We start from the raw sequence: 14376 nt of genomic DNA on the forward strand, positions 1-14376 counted from the left end.
TTACATAGGAACTTCATTTTTACAAGTGGAACATAAAGGATATTGTTTTATGTGGCAGTTTGGATAAGGTAATTGGGCACCAAATATTCCTGTTGACAAGTTTAACGAGGCACCAGTGAGGATATCTGTATATAGGTAAAAAGCCCTAACTTTGGGGTACTTATGTATTTACTTAAATCATCAAACCCACTTCCATTCGGTCACAGCATTCCCGTGTGTTTTGTTTGGCCATCAGGTTAAGGCTATTAACAAAATAGTACAATGTTTAAAATAATTAAGAACAAATCGTATTGCTTTTGAATATATTTCATTGACTATTTTAAGTGAATAGCTGTTTTCCACAAATAGAATAAAGCTAAGACAATTTGCTTGAACTTTCCAGAAGAAAGAGTAAGAAAAGGAGATTGAGAATATTTTTGCTAGTCTCTGTGGTTTTTTTGATTAGATCTGAATTTATTTCATCCTGGATTGCCAACATGTGAGATTCCTTCAATGGCTACCAGCCCAGAAGAAAATATCCCTTAAAATATTGTGATATTGTATTCTCTGAAAGAACTTTTTCTTTTTTTTTTTAAACCTTTTTTGGTTCAACAACAATCTAAGGAATATATTCCATCCTTGTTGGCCAGAATTAATTAATTATTGTTTTGGTGTTGGCTCCTCTATTCCTCATGTTTCTTACAGACTGTAGCATAGCATTTTTTCCCACAGGAAAAGAACTGGATTATATGTATGTTAATTATTCCAAATAGATTGAAATTATTCTTTGAATTATATAATTAGGGCAATAGTTTTTATGATAATCCTTTATATATTTTATCATTGTTTTCTTTTTTTTTTTATTTTTTATCCTTGTTTTCTAATTAAAACATTCTCCCCTTGAACTTAGCTTGTGAATTCAAAGATGAAAAATTGCAAACTAGGATGATTATCATTGCTGATTTGAATAGGGTGCTTCTATCAAACCCTTATCCATGTTTCATGATGCAGGGCTTCTGCCTGTAGATGCCGCAGCCTCGTGTAAATACTTTATTTGTGGACACACTGTACATCAGTTTTGTAAATAACAACCCAATCAACTGGTTGCTCATTAACTTAGAAACTACCATCTCTGGGCACACAAACTTAATTTTCTACTTGCTCAAAAAGAAAAAAAAATGATGAGAAAACTGAGTAACATTCTAGAGGGATATATAATTTTTCTTTTTAGGAAAACAAGCTATTTTCCTCACACTCTGGAAGCATCTTTAAGCATACATCAATAGAGAGTCATAACCGTGATGTTATTTTAAGGAAAACAGCTCAATATTTGACAATTGCACATTGGAGTAGGTTGAACGATAGGAATTTAAAACTTTGTGCTTCATATATATCTGATAATTCAGATTTTCTCTTTCTCAGTTGGGTCTTCATCTTTTTAGCGTTCAGTACTAATATGGGAGGTTTTATGACATTTTAAATTATCATTATAAGAAATTATTAAAAGTTATATGCATTTGGAAATTGTTATTAATTTAGACAAATTAGATGATCAATATGTCTTTTCCAATTCGCTGTGTAAAACCTAGGGAGAAGAGATCCTTCATGAGCTGATTACATTCCTGGGATACATTTTAAATACGGAATTAGGGGCACAAATGCAGGTACATTCAAATGGCTTGACACTGGATCTTATAAGCAGTAAGAGAAGAGAATCCTATGGAAAAGCAGCCTCAGAGATGAGAGAGCCTGATCAATGTCAAGAGCAGAGATTGAGGAAAGTGAGAATTTTCTGCAGTGTGCCTGGAAGTCTCCATCATTTCTAATGGTGGGCTTTCCAATGTTTCCTTTATGGGAACACTTTTTAGTTTTTCAAAATGATGATATTGCTTCTGAGTGATGAGAAACCCAGACCACTGTGCAGCAAACTGACTGACTTTGATAACAATGCTAGTCACTGAGGTGGACAGAGAATCGGTCCAAGCTATTGATGAAGATGAGAATTCAGAAGCAAAAAGTTGCTAATAGACACATAAACAAAAGCTTGTGTATTAGTTTTCTATTACGGTAACAAGTTTTCACAAACATAATGGCTTAAACCAATGCAAATTTAGGTTAGAGTTCAGTAGGTCAAAAGTCCAAAGTGGGGACAACTGGGTGGCTCATTCGTTAAGTGGCTGCCTTCGGCTCAGGTCATGATCCCAGGGTCCTGACATTGAGCCTCACATCTGGCTCCCTGCTCAGCAGGAAGCCTGCTTCTCCCTCTTCCACTCCTTCTTCCCCTTGCTTGTGTTCCCTTTCTCATTGTGTCTCTCTCTGTCAAATAAATAAATAAAATCTTAAAAAAAAAAGTCCAAAGTGGATCAAGTGGAGCTAAAATCAGGGTGTTGGCAGGGCTGTGTTCCTTCTAGGGTATCTAGGAGAGAAATCTGTTTTTATTTTGGTTTGGTTTGTTTTTCTTGCCTTTTTTTTTTTTTTTTTTTAACTTCTAGAAGCCATTTACATTCCTTGACTCAAAGCCCCTTCCTTCATCCTCAAAGCAAGTAGAGTAGCATCACCAAACATCTCTGATTCTGATCTTTCTTCTGCCTCCTTTCACTTTTAAGAATCCTTGCAATTACATTGGGACAGTCCATAATAATCTATTTTAAGAGAAGCTGGTTAGCAAAGTAATTTCATTTCCAACCTTGTTTCCCATTTATCATGTAACATAACATATTTCTAGGTTCCTGGGATTATCACAAAGATATCTGTAGGGAATCTTATTCTACTTCGCACAGCTTGGAAATCCATGGTGGGGTGCTGAGATCAGTCATTGCATTTTACTTCACTTTAGGGAAGGAGAGCATTCACAAAATTGAGGAGGCGTTTTGGAAACTATCAGAGGTAAAGTCTGCATAAGGATGATGATATAGCTAGGAGACAGATAAAGACAAAGCTGAGGGTACAAAAAATCTGGGATTGAAAGTGGATTATATTGTAAAGCCAGGGACAAAGGTAAAAGTGTGTATATAGCATTAGGTAAAAAGAATTTGGCAATTTTTTTTAAATAGCATTAAATGCAAATTGAAAATTAATTAATAGAACTCTTCAACTTAGAGTTTTGAGTGGAGAATTTTTAGTTCCCATTTATTTTCTGGTTACATTATTTCAGATGCTGCCAATAGCACATTTTATGATGACATAGTCTTTATTAGAGATTCTTACCTAGTTCATTTCTGCCTCTAAACAGCATTTTATATGGGACCTGAAAATGCAGCATTCAAGTTTTCATAAACCAAGTCTTGGTAACCAGTGCCTTAAAAAAACCTGATTACATTATTCTTAAGCATTTCCCTTGGCTTGCCCTCCATAATTCTTGAAAGCAGTTGACATAGCAGCTCTAGTTCTTTCAAGTACATTTCAGGTAGAGGGAAAAGCCCTAGTTTCCATTTTAGAGCTGGATCTCTGAGAATGATTAAGGTTTCAAGTGAATATCACAACTCATAAAAAAATCGCTGGCTGGAAAATAGGATCTGGAAATAGCAACAGCAGTGAAAGTAGATACGCTCTAGAGAGTGTATGTCATTAAATTATTCAACATCTTAATTACATTTCCTTTCTCTGTCCAAGAGCCTACTAGGAAATATCTTGTGACTGTCTTCACTGCTTCCTAATGAACAAAACTGTCAAAATAGATATTTTTTGTGTTATATATATTTGTGTGTGTGTGTGTGTGTGTGTGTGTGTGTGTGTGTGATAACCAGAAGCGTGAGTGTAATAATAGCTGGAATGTGAAATATACAAAAGCACTAGGTTCTGATGTACAAATATTTGGCACTGAGAAACCCCAAAATGTTTGTTGTCATAATTGTTTTAAAGCTCCTAGAATAGCATTGCTCCCTTTTCTTTGATGTTCTTAAGCAAGGAAATATTCTGTGAGACTTTGTGATTTTATTACATAATCCTTTACCCTTTACTTTGTTACTGCTTTGGGGGCATGCAAGGTTCACCATGCCCCTTCTCAGCAACTTGACATCACTGCCAAAGGATTTCTTTTCTAATCCATCACCCATTCATTCTTGGAGTGTCCTAATGATAGGGAAAAACTGTACTCTAAGATGGCTGACCAAACCAGCAAGGGAATTCCAGTCCCTGGCTCAAAGCCCTTGGGGTTCTTTCCTACCCAGATTCCCGCACATGCCAAAAGTACCAAGTATGGGGAAGTGGAAGGGTAAATATTCCCCTCCCTGCTTCTTGGGGCTCCGACCTTTGGAGAACAACCTTCTCTGAGCCCTCCAGTGTTAAATAAACCTCTGATCCTCCAAAGTCTCTGAGTGCTGCTTGGTTCTTCTGCCAGGATCCAGTCCAGGTTTTATAACACTAGAGCTACTTATAATTATTTCACCTACAATCAAAATTAAAGCACATCCCACTCTCAAACTTCTCCCATTCCAGCTGCTTTTATCTATGACTTCATTGGTATCTCAAGTCCACTGAGACTTTCTTTCCTTCTTCACTGCCTCAAATATCTCTAATTTCATTATAGTCTACTATCCATATTTCAATACACTTTCAGTAATACTCTCAATTCTCTAGCCTCTTTTGCTATTGTATGTCATCCATGCAGCAAAGCCCCAACTGTGAATGAATCCAACCACTTTCTCTCTCAGTGAATGCACTTGCTTAATCACGTGCTGTTGAGAAAATTCTTACTATACAGCACAGTGTTTGCCAAATTAAAATAGGTCTGAATGCTGTTCGACATTTCTACTATGGAATATATGCAAATCACTCACAAATTTATATTCATAGTCCTGAAATTTGTGGACTCCAGAAACATATTCCCAACGAGGGTTACAATATCCAGGTGCCAACATCTCAAGGCATCTACAAGTCAACATGTGTGAACTCATAATTGTACCCCTCCCAAGTCGGACCTCTTCCAGTGTTTCCTGAATCAACATCCATTGCCCTCTCTTTCTCTCCATCATAGTGCTCATCACTGTGAATAGATCATACATCCTAAATACTTCTCAGATCAGTCTCTTCATCTTACTATCATGTACCAGCCCATACACTGTTGTCTCCTTCCTACTGCAGTAGTCCCGAACTATTCTCCCCATAGACAATGTGGCACCATTAAATCCCTTCTTCATACTGGTCACAACGTTCTATGAAATGCAAAGTTATACTTCTTGCTTCAAAACCCTCAAATGTTTCATTACTTATAAGGCCAAACTATTTGAGTGCCCACAAACAAGGCCTTTAAGATCTGACCAGACCGACTTTCATAGCTTCATTTTTCTCCATTCTCCTTCTGCTCTTAGTACTCTTTACTTACCCTTCAGTGAGTCTAGACTGTTCCTCTGTCTGAATGATCCCTCTCTATTTCATCTTCCCCATCACATAACTTCTTTCCTCTTCTTATTTTAACTCAGTTATTACTCTCTTAGGGCCATTTCCCAGGCATACACAAATAAGTAGATACCCAATTTAGAAGGTTAGAAGTATCACTAGCTTTTTGACATAACACTTATTATAATTTTAATTATATGCTTCTTAGATTAATTTCTCAATGCATAGTAAGCTAACTAAAGATAAATGCAATGCAGTTGAATGGAGCTCTTCTAACACTAGTAGATTACCCTATTAGTGCCATCTTTGGTCTTGTCCTGAAATATATGCAAGTACCAGCCTACATGTTGAGAGTGTGGCTGATAAGGAGTCAAAGAATTCTTTTTAACATTGCAGTAAGACCAAATATCAGATCTACTCTATGGTTTCTCCAACAGAGATTTTGACTATATTCTTTAACCACTGCACCATATTTCTTTAAAACAAAGCAAAACTACTTTAAGATTTTTTACTCATTAGCTAGTTATTCTATTTATTAAAACTTTTTCAAATGTTATGACAAGATTGAATTTTACATAGCTCTTAGCTCTTTCCTGATTATTTGCTCCATTTCTACCTGGATAGACCCCGGGAATTTTGGACACTGTTGTATATTAGGTTACAATCATAACAACCACTATCATATTATTTGTTATTTCAAATATCACCTATTGTTTTCTCCACATGGAATTTACTGGCTTTGAACTTATCTTCAAACTTATTTTTTCTTAGATATTCACCATTCCAAATATATCCCTGCCCTCTTTCTTGGGTAATCAAACTTGTATTTTGGCTCTGCATAACCTCACAAGTCAGTCAGTGTACTTGACTTTTTCTCTACGTGTCTTGTCCTATGGGTATTCAAGACTAGTGCCAAGTATAAGGCTTTGGTCATCATTATTCATGTTTAGCAGTTACACTATGGACATCTGCATAATGTTTAAAAGCTTGCAAATCTCTTCACTTAAAGTGAAAAGTATTAAAGTATTTCGTTTGATCCTCACAATTACCCTTAGAGGGTAGTGGCATTATTATTACCATACTATGTGTATAGGAATATTAATCTCAAAAATGTTATGAGACTCAACAATAGTCATTTCATTATTAACTGACAAAATTGGAAGCCAAATTTAGATCTTCTGAAACGAAGTCCAATGCTCCTGCAATAGTAATCTTGGCTTTCTGCTGACTCCTTGCAATTTACACATAAAAAGATCATTCCATTTGGGGGGCATTTATTAAAAAAAGAAAGCAACTATATTTTTCTATGTGGAAACCATTTTGAGAATATATGACCAACAGGCAGTGTGCCATTAAAGAAAATGAAAGGAAAATAAATGTGCACATAAAGAGATCAGTCTTACACAGTATAAAGCCACAAAGGATAACTGACCTGACTGAGCATGGTTAAATGTAGTCTTAAAATCTTGCACATCAAAGTAATGCACTGTAGTCTCCTAGGAATTGCATGGAAACTCAGGGATCAACCGACTCCATAGCTATGTATTAGATGAAACTATTAAGATAATACTCTGTAGGTTTCCATATAATTTTCCATAACAGGCTCTATTTTCAGAGCTATTTAAAGTATAATTCTATAGAGACACTTCATCTCAGGAAAATAAGTTTATGTTAAAATCAAGAGGTTATTGATGTGGTTTGGAGTGTTGGGGTTCAGAGCCAATGGCCAAGAAAAAGTTCTTAAGATGTCTTCAGTGCAAAAAGGTGGTTTTATTAAAGCACAGGGATAGGACCTGTAGCCAGAAAGAACTGCACTTGGGTCATGAGGAGTAGCTGATTATATACTTTCAAGCTGGTAGGGGGTTAGGGACAGGTATTTTTGGAAACAAGGTTTTCAGGACCTTGAGGGCACTAGCTATTGTTAAGAAAAGGTCATATATTACTGTTTAGTAAAAATTCAGTCATGAGACCCTTCAGATGTGTATCATTGGGTCATATACTTGGAGGATGATTGCTAACATATATCTTGGGGGGTCGAGATAAAGGAAGTTTCCAAAGGAATTTTTATATGCTAAGGAAGACTTAACAGGATCCTGGCTGGGGGGGTGGGGGTGGGGGTTGGAGAATGTTAAGCTAGGAATGCCGTTTGCCCTTAGCAAAGTCCTAACATTGAAGCAGCTGAGCTCCCAGAGGAAGCTCACTCTACTTGCTTCAAGGATTTGCCAATGGGCTGTAGGCAGTATAGAAATTTAATTTTTTTTCTTTTGCCTTTGCTTCCTGCATCAGTTATGAAGGGCAACAAAAGATAAGAATAATCCCCTATGAAAACTAATGGATAATATAACACCATAGATGATGAGATAACTATTATTGCAAGTCACTGGGTTGATTGCTCCAAAATTAGAGTTCGGGGCTTGTTTATTTTTGTTTGTTTGTTTTGCAGTTGTTTGTGTTTAAGGTTGAAAAAAGTGGACATATAAGTAACTCTTAGGCTGATTCTGAGAATTAAGAGTAGTTTTTGCTACATATGAAATATATAATTTTATATTTTACATAACTATACCGTATAGGTATTAGACTCACATATTGGAGGTCACATATTCAGCTGTGTCATCCTTCACTGCTTATTCACCAAGTCATTCACCATGATTTCACTGGGAGAATGGTCTGGAACGTACAAGAGAATTTAAGACCCAATCCCTGCTCTCAAAAATTCAACAATGCAGTTTTAGAAAAAATTGAAATACATAAAGAAATGTTTCCACATGTGGTTACACACCCAAATCAGTGGTACAGGCCTTAGGAATGCTACAGGAATTCAGAAAAGGGAGAAATTCGTAAAGAGTGGAATGGTCTAGTAGAAATATCTCAATTATGTTGTTGAGTTTGAGAGAAGTATAGGCCTCAGAAGGGGAAAAGAGATGGGTACCTTGCATGGCAGGTTTATATTTTGGCAAAACGATATGAATAGAGCAAACCCAGGAATTATTTAGAGATATGCATGATCCAAAAGAAAATTAAAAAAAAAAAACTTTTGAGACAAATACATAAATAAGAATGGATGATCTGAAGTTCACCAGCTTGCTTGGGAACATACATCTTGAAGATATCCTTAGAATCAAACAACTTCAGTAAGGCATATATACTGGGGTTTTCATTTGGCTAAGAGATGGAGTACCTACATTGCATGGCCTTTAAGAGACAGGTACACATATCATATTTGACTAAAGTGGGTCATATAAGAATAAAGGGAAGAATTAAGCATTTAGATAACTGGAGGGTATATTAGAAGGCATTCCAATTCAAAATTTAAATAAACTATGCTTGCAAATGAAATATACATGGGCCACAGTGAGCTGAGACTACAACTGTTTCTGGACTATGCGTATCTTGAAACTAGGGGATGTGTTTTGTGTATCTCAGTATCCTCCTTTAATATATATATTAAAATATATCAGTGTGACTTGAATGAGTGATTAAATGAGTCTCACCTAATTATAGGTCATTTTTCTGAGCATGTTAGTAAAGCAACTCATGCTTTTAAGAGACTCTGGCTTCTGCTCATATACTCAGGCCATTCCTAGGTGAGATAATAACTATTTTTACATTGTTTAATTTACTTTTTCATAAGCCTGTGATATAATCAGAGTTGGGACTGTTCTCTCCACTTTACAGTAGAAAAAGAAATGAAGCTTAGAGGAGTTCGGTGAGATGGCCAAGGTTATTTTTGCTAAGATGAAAATCTTAAGTAACAAAGATGAAATTCAAAATTTGTGAACTTATATGTGTGCTTGCCAATTTCTTCTGGCAATAAACCAATTATGAATCTGAATGAAACCTAACCTATAGTATTTAGTGCTTTATCATACAACCACCTGATATATATAGCACTAGAATTTTCAGGAATTACTAGAGATTTTACTGGCATATTTTTCACTGGTTCCTAAAACAGAGTTCTATGAAGAAAAAAAAAAAAAAAGGAATGGTTTCTGGTTTGAGGCTATATTGCATTTTGTGCATCATGTGATTTTTGAGTCCTGAGTACATTTTCCTACAACAAACTTTATTCTACAAATAGGGCAAGCAGTACTTAGAGAGGTTAAGTAACTTGCTTAAGGTTAACAGTTGGTAAGAAGTCAGACTTGTTTTCTAGCCTGAATTCTCTGATGTTACAGTCAGTAAATACCCCTATTGGCTCACCCCTTAAAGATATGCTTATCTAAGAGGACAGTCAAGAAGTTTCAAGAATTCAGAAATCTGCCAAGATTGGAGAAATCTGTTTTAGGGTAAAGCAACCTCTTTTGTGTCTCATTTTTTTCAAGGAGCATCTTAGGGACTTAAGCACTATCCATTTGCAGAAATACATTGCCTTTCTCCTTCAAATTTATGATCTATGTCCTCCAAGAATTCAGATCAATATGATGACCAAATGATTTATCTCCCTATGTCTTACTTACTTATAACTGTCACTTTGAGAAACACTTACCTCATTCCACCTTCCTGATATAGCCTGGACACCCTGTGGTACAGATACTGCAAAAAATACTTTAAAATATCTTTAAATAGAATAGTATAAACCTATGTAGGTCCTGTCCGTCAGAGTTTCCAAATACCTCGTTTTAATCTACCTAAAAATAACAATTTATAATAAGAGAACAAAGTGAACTCAACTCTAAAAGATAGAGGAATTAAAAAGTCATTTGCATGTTTTGTTTTATGAATTTCGTGAGAGAGGTCCTTTAAAAGTCATGCCATTTTCAGAATTCATTAACTACAATTAAAGTTTTTCTTGGTTTGATTGCCTCAGAAGTTGGGGAGTCACGAATAATCATAGAAGAGCCAAATTCAGAGGAGAATGGCAAAAACCTTTGCTTTGTTTTATAGACTTGCTTAATGGGTACTAAATAAATGATAAAAATGACAATAAAAGCAACCACATAGAAACAAAATAAAGGAAAATATTTCTAATGTGACAGCTTGAATATTTTATTATAAGTGAAAGGTTTAAAAACACCATTCGAGTAGTTGATAAAGAATTTGGATAGATGACATTTATTACACTAAATTTATTTGGAGCAAGTTGTATTAAGGTAGCATAAGAGAAATTCATATGACAATTATTCAGCAAATATTCTTCTTAAGTGATAATTTTTCTTACAGACCATGAAAATCATAAGTACTGCCAAGAAATTTTTTTTCTAGTTAAGAGCCACTAAAAAAAAAAAAAAAAAAAGAAAGAAAGAAAAAGAAAAAGAAACTGAATAGAAAAGCTGTAACAATCACAGTAAACAGCTTTGTCACCTAGCAGGGGTTATCTAACATCTCCTAGACCACATGCCTAAATTTTTTCCAGTGTGTTCATTTAATACTCAGAGTGCAATAGGATGTATGGTATTCACATTACACCATCATGATTTTCATCTCCCTTTCTTTAGGATCCCTTTTCAGGTTACCGTATCAGGGACTCCATTTTTAAAGATCAATAGGAAGGAACCAAGGAATTGAGAACTGAGGATGGATTAAACAGCATCATTTGAAATGTGCCTTTGGAAACCTTCCCCCGCCATCCTGTTTGTAGACAGGAAATTTTTTTTTTTTTTTTTTTTTTACAGGAAAATATTTTGAAACCAATCAAGGGCTCATGGTATTATGTACGCTGATTGCAGCTGAGGAAGATGCCAGGTTGAACATCTGCCTCTGATCTAAAATGAAGAGGGCACTTGGTAAATGAAATGTTACCAATAAATCTCAATGATAAGGTGATGATAGGGAATGTCTCTGAGGAACACCAGGAAAGGTAGAAATGGACTCATATTGTAAGTAGAGATTTAAGGTGTTAAATAATAAAACTAGATATCTAGAATATTTACTGAATGCCTGTGCCTGTCACAAGATAAATAATATATGTGCTAGAATTTTTAGCAGTAGGGAGATAAAGTTAGAGAGATAGGATTAAGCAGTAAGAGAAGCAGCTGGGACCCTGTGAAAAGATGGTTGGATTTGTTGTAGTAGACTTGGATGTGTTTTGATTCAGTTCATTACTGAGAGGCTGGCGGTCCTAGTAGGCCATGCTATTTCTCTTCTCCACTATTCTTATTCCTCACTTTATCTCTGATGTTTTCTGCTTGGGAGGTATGTTTCAATCAAGAGACAGAAATTATTCATGACTATAACAAGCATGTATAAAAATGTACTAAAATAAAAAGAACTTCATGTTCCTGGATGCTAAATACTTATTAAAATTAAGAAACTTTTAATCTACACCTATTGGGTGATAGGTAATATATCATTCCAGAAGGGTATTTTAAAAAGGCAAACCTATATTCTTAAGTAACACAAAGTCCAGTAGGAGAAAGAGACAAACAGGCCATTGCCAAACTCTGAACAACTATTAGAGGAATGTGCTTCATGTTCCAAAGTACAGAGGTGGAAGGCACAAATACGCCTTGAGGCCAGTCAAAGAGGCAACTCAGGAGAAGATAAGAAGAGTTTAAAAACAAAAGGATATCTGAATTGAATCTTAGAGGACTGGCAGGCTTGGTCAGATGGACAAGATGGAAAGATTATTCCACAAAAAGGGAATAACATTTACAAAGAAATACTTCCTGTCTTAGAAATAGAAGATAGTTTAGTATGGCTAGAAGAGAGACTATTTGCTATGATTTTGTTTGTTTGTTTGTTTTTATGTTTTAAAGAAAATAGAGACATCAATTATGATAGTTCCAGTATATTTTTATTTTATTTTTTATTTTATATAGCATACAATTTTATGCTATAAGGCAGGTAACACGTATAACTGAAGCAGCTTTGTGAATTGGGGCTACTCTCATTCCATCTCAATCTGGTGGCACACTGGTAAATGTTTCAACCACTGATCTCTGAGGCTGGGTGGTGAACCTGAATGATACCATTTACAGGCTTCCGTTAGGTAAATATTCCCACCATGGCCAATTTCAAGCTGCCATCATGATGACCTGAACTTGAAAATAGGAAGAGATGAGCGAATTATTTCTCTCCGGCCAGTGTCAGTGGCCTCTAGCACACTACTGCCTCAGTTTACCATTCTTATTTGTATCCCTGAAAAGAATCCTGACATGACAGTTGTTTGATCATTCAGGAGTGATCTCAATTGTGGTAGATTGGAGAATGTCTCCTTTGTCTAAAAGAAGTAGCTATTCCCAAGCCCTAACCATAATCACTCAGTGCTGCCAAAACTTTTTTTCAGAATTTTTCAGAAATATAGAATTACACATTTTGCTTATGAAGTGTCTCAAATAGTAATTGTTGATCAATTAATTTTTAAAATACTCTGGAGGCTAGTAGTGGCTAGACCTAACAAAACATGTCTATCAAATATATCCAGTCTGAAGACCATGAGGAACTGTAGGCAATGCAAAATTTCTCCAGATATTAAGCTGAGGTGTGACACAATTAGTTACATTGAGTACAATCACCAACCAGAATCCTCAAGGATGGCCATCTTTGTTCCCTCTGGCTTTTCCTTATAGTTTGACCAGGTTCAAACTGGTTTGGCAGGTTCTTTGGCTCCATGTTTTTCATATGCCCCAGTTCCTCAGTCTTTTTTAGAAAGCTGACTCAGCTTTATGTCTTCAGTACTGAGTGTGGTAGAGAGAAGAGGTAGACTTGACTGAATAAGGCAAATGGAGAATACTGCTATGAATATGCTCCTAGGAGGAAAGCCAAATTAGCCCATAACTAGTCATAAACCATACAGCAAAACTGAATTAAATAATCAAGAATTAACTCTACCTGAGCTAGAAAATAAATTCTGTGCCGCAGTGGTCTGGGATCCTTTCTTTAGGTCTGTTTCCGAAAGCTTTTCCTATTAGTGGTAAGCAGTTGCTAGGCAACCATCCCAAGTCTATGTCCCTTCTGCTTCCTACATACAAACCAGTGAAATGAATTACATTCCATTTTAAAGGCTAAGATTTTATCTTCTTCACTGAGGTATTTAAGTATGTTAGCTAAAACTAATGTAACTGTTGTTTAATTTTTCTCTCTTGGAAATAGCATTCATTCATTCAAGTAAGCAGGCATTGATGCAATACCATGCATTTATTAATTGCCTATTCTATGTCAGGCTCTAAAACATAAAGATAGTTAAAAAATATATTCTTACTCTGAAGAATCTCACAGTATAATGGAGGAGAGCTGAGAAAACACACAAACACATACACACCTGTATATGCATACAACTGTAACAAGTGACTGGAAGAAATTAGAGCAGGTGCATCTATATTATATTTACTCAATTCCTATGGTCACTAAGGTCTTCTCTAACTGCTCCAGTGATGAGAAATAAGATCAGTCTTGTACATTAAATGGGTAGCTCCACCAGTTTCACTTCAGAAATTTCACAGATGTGTCTAAGCTAAATCTATGGTCTTCAAATATCCTTTATCTAAAAATAATTCATACTTTCTGCTAACCTCTTTAGTACCCTGATCTCTTTGATACTTCAAAGCCTGAATCCTTTCTCTTTAAGAAGCTGGAAATTGGTATGGAACTTAGAAACTCTAGGAAAACCCCCTCTTCCTTTCTCTGTCCCATCTGAGTTAAGATAGGGTTTTTTAATGCTCTGTGACGTCAAGTGCAGGGGGATATTATTTCCTGAGTCCAAATCTAGGGCACACGCACTTCAACAACAAGACTGAAATTTTTAATGTGGCAGTGACTCAGAAAATCCAGGACTATGTGGCTGTTCTAACCATATCTTCATAGCGCTGGTATTTTGTGTGTCAAGTAACTCAAAGGATGGAGCAAGGAAACTGACTCTCTGATGGCAAAGTTATATTTTCTTTATGCAAAGACTTAAGTCATCCTTGGAACCTTTGGCAGTAGGCTGTGTTTCCCATAAGTGGAGATGGTAACACTCCACTTGATTATTTACTGTTCCCTGGCTAGAGCTGAGGATCCTAGGCTGCTCCCTACTAGATGCTTTCTTTAATCATCGTTCTTTTCCATTAACTTTGAGAAAGCTGTGTTCTTTATACTCTTCCTTATTCATTGGGAGAAGGAGACAAGATTCAACACATAGCT

Source organism: Enhydra lutris, unplaced genomic scaffold (assembly GCF_002288905.1).
Source record: "Enhydra lutris kenyoni isolate GAN:26980312 unplaced genomic scaffold, ASM228890v2 scaffoldscaffold7, whole genome shotgun sequence".
NCBI lineage: Eukaryota > Metazoa > Chordata > Mammalia > Carnivora > Mustelidae > Enhydra > Enhydra lutris.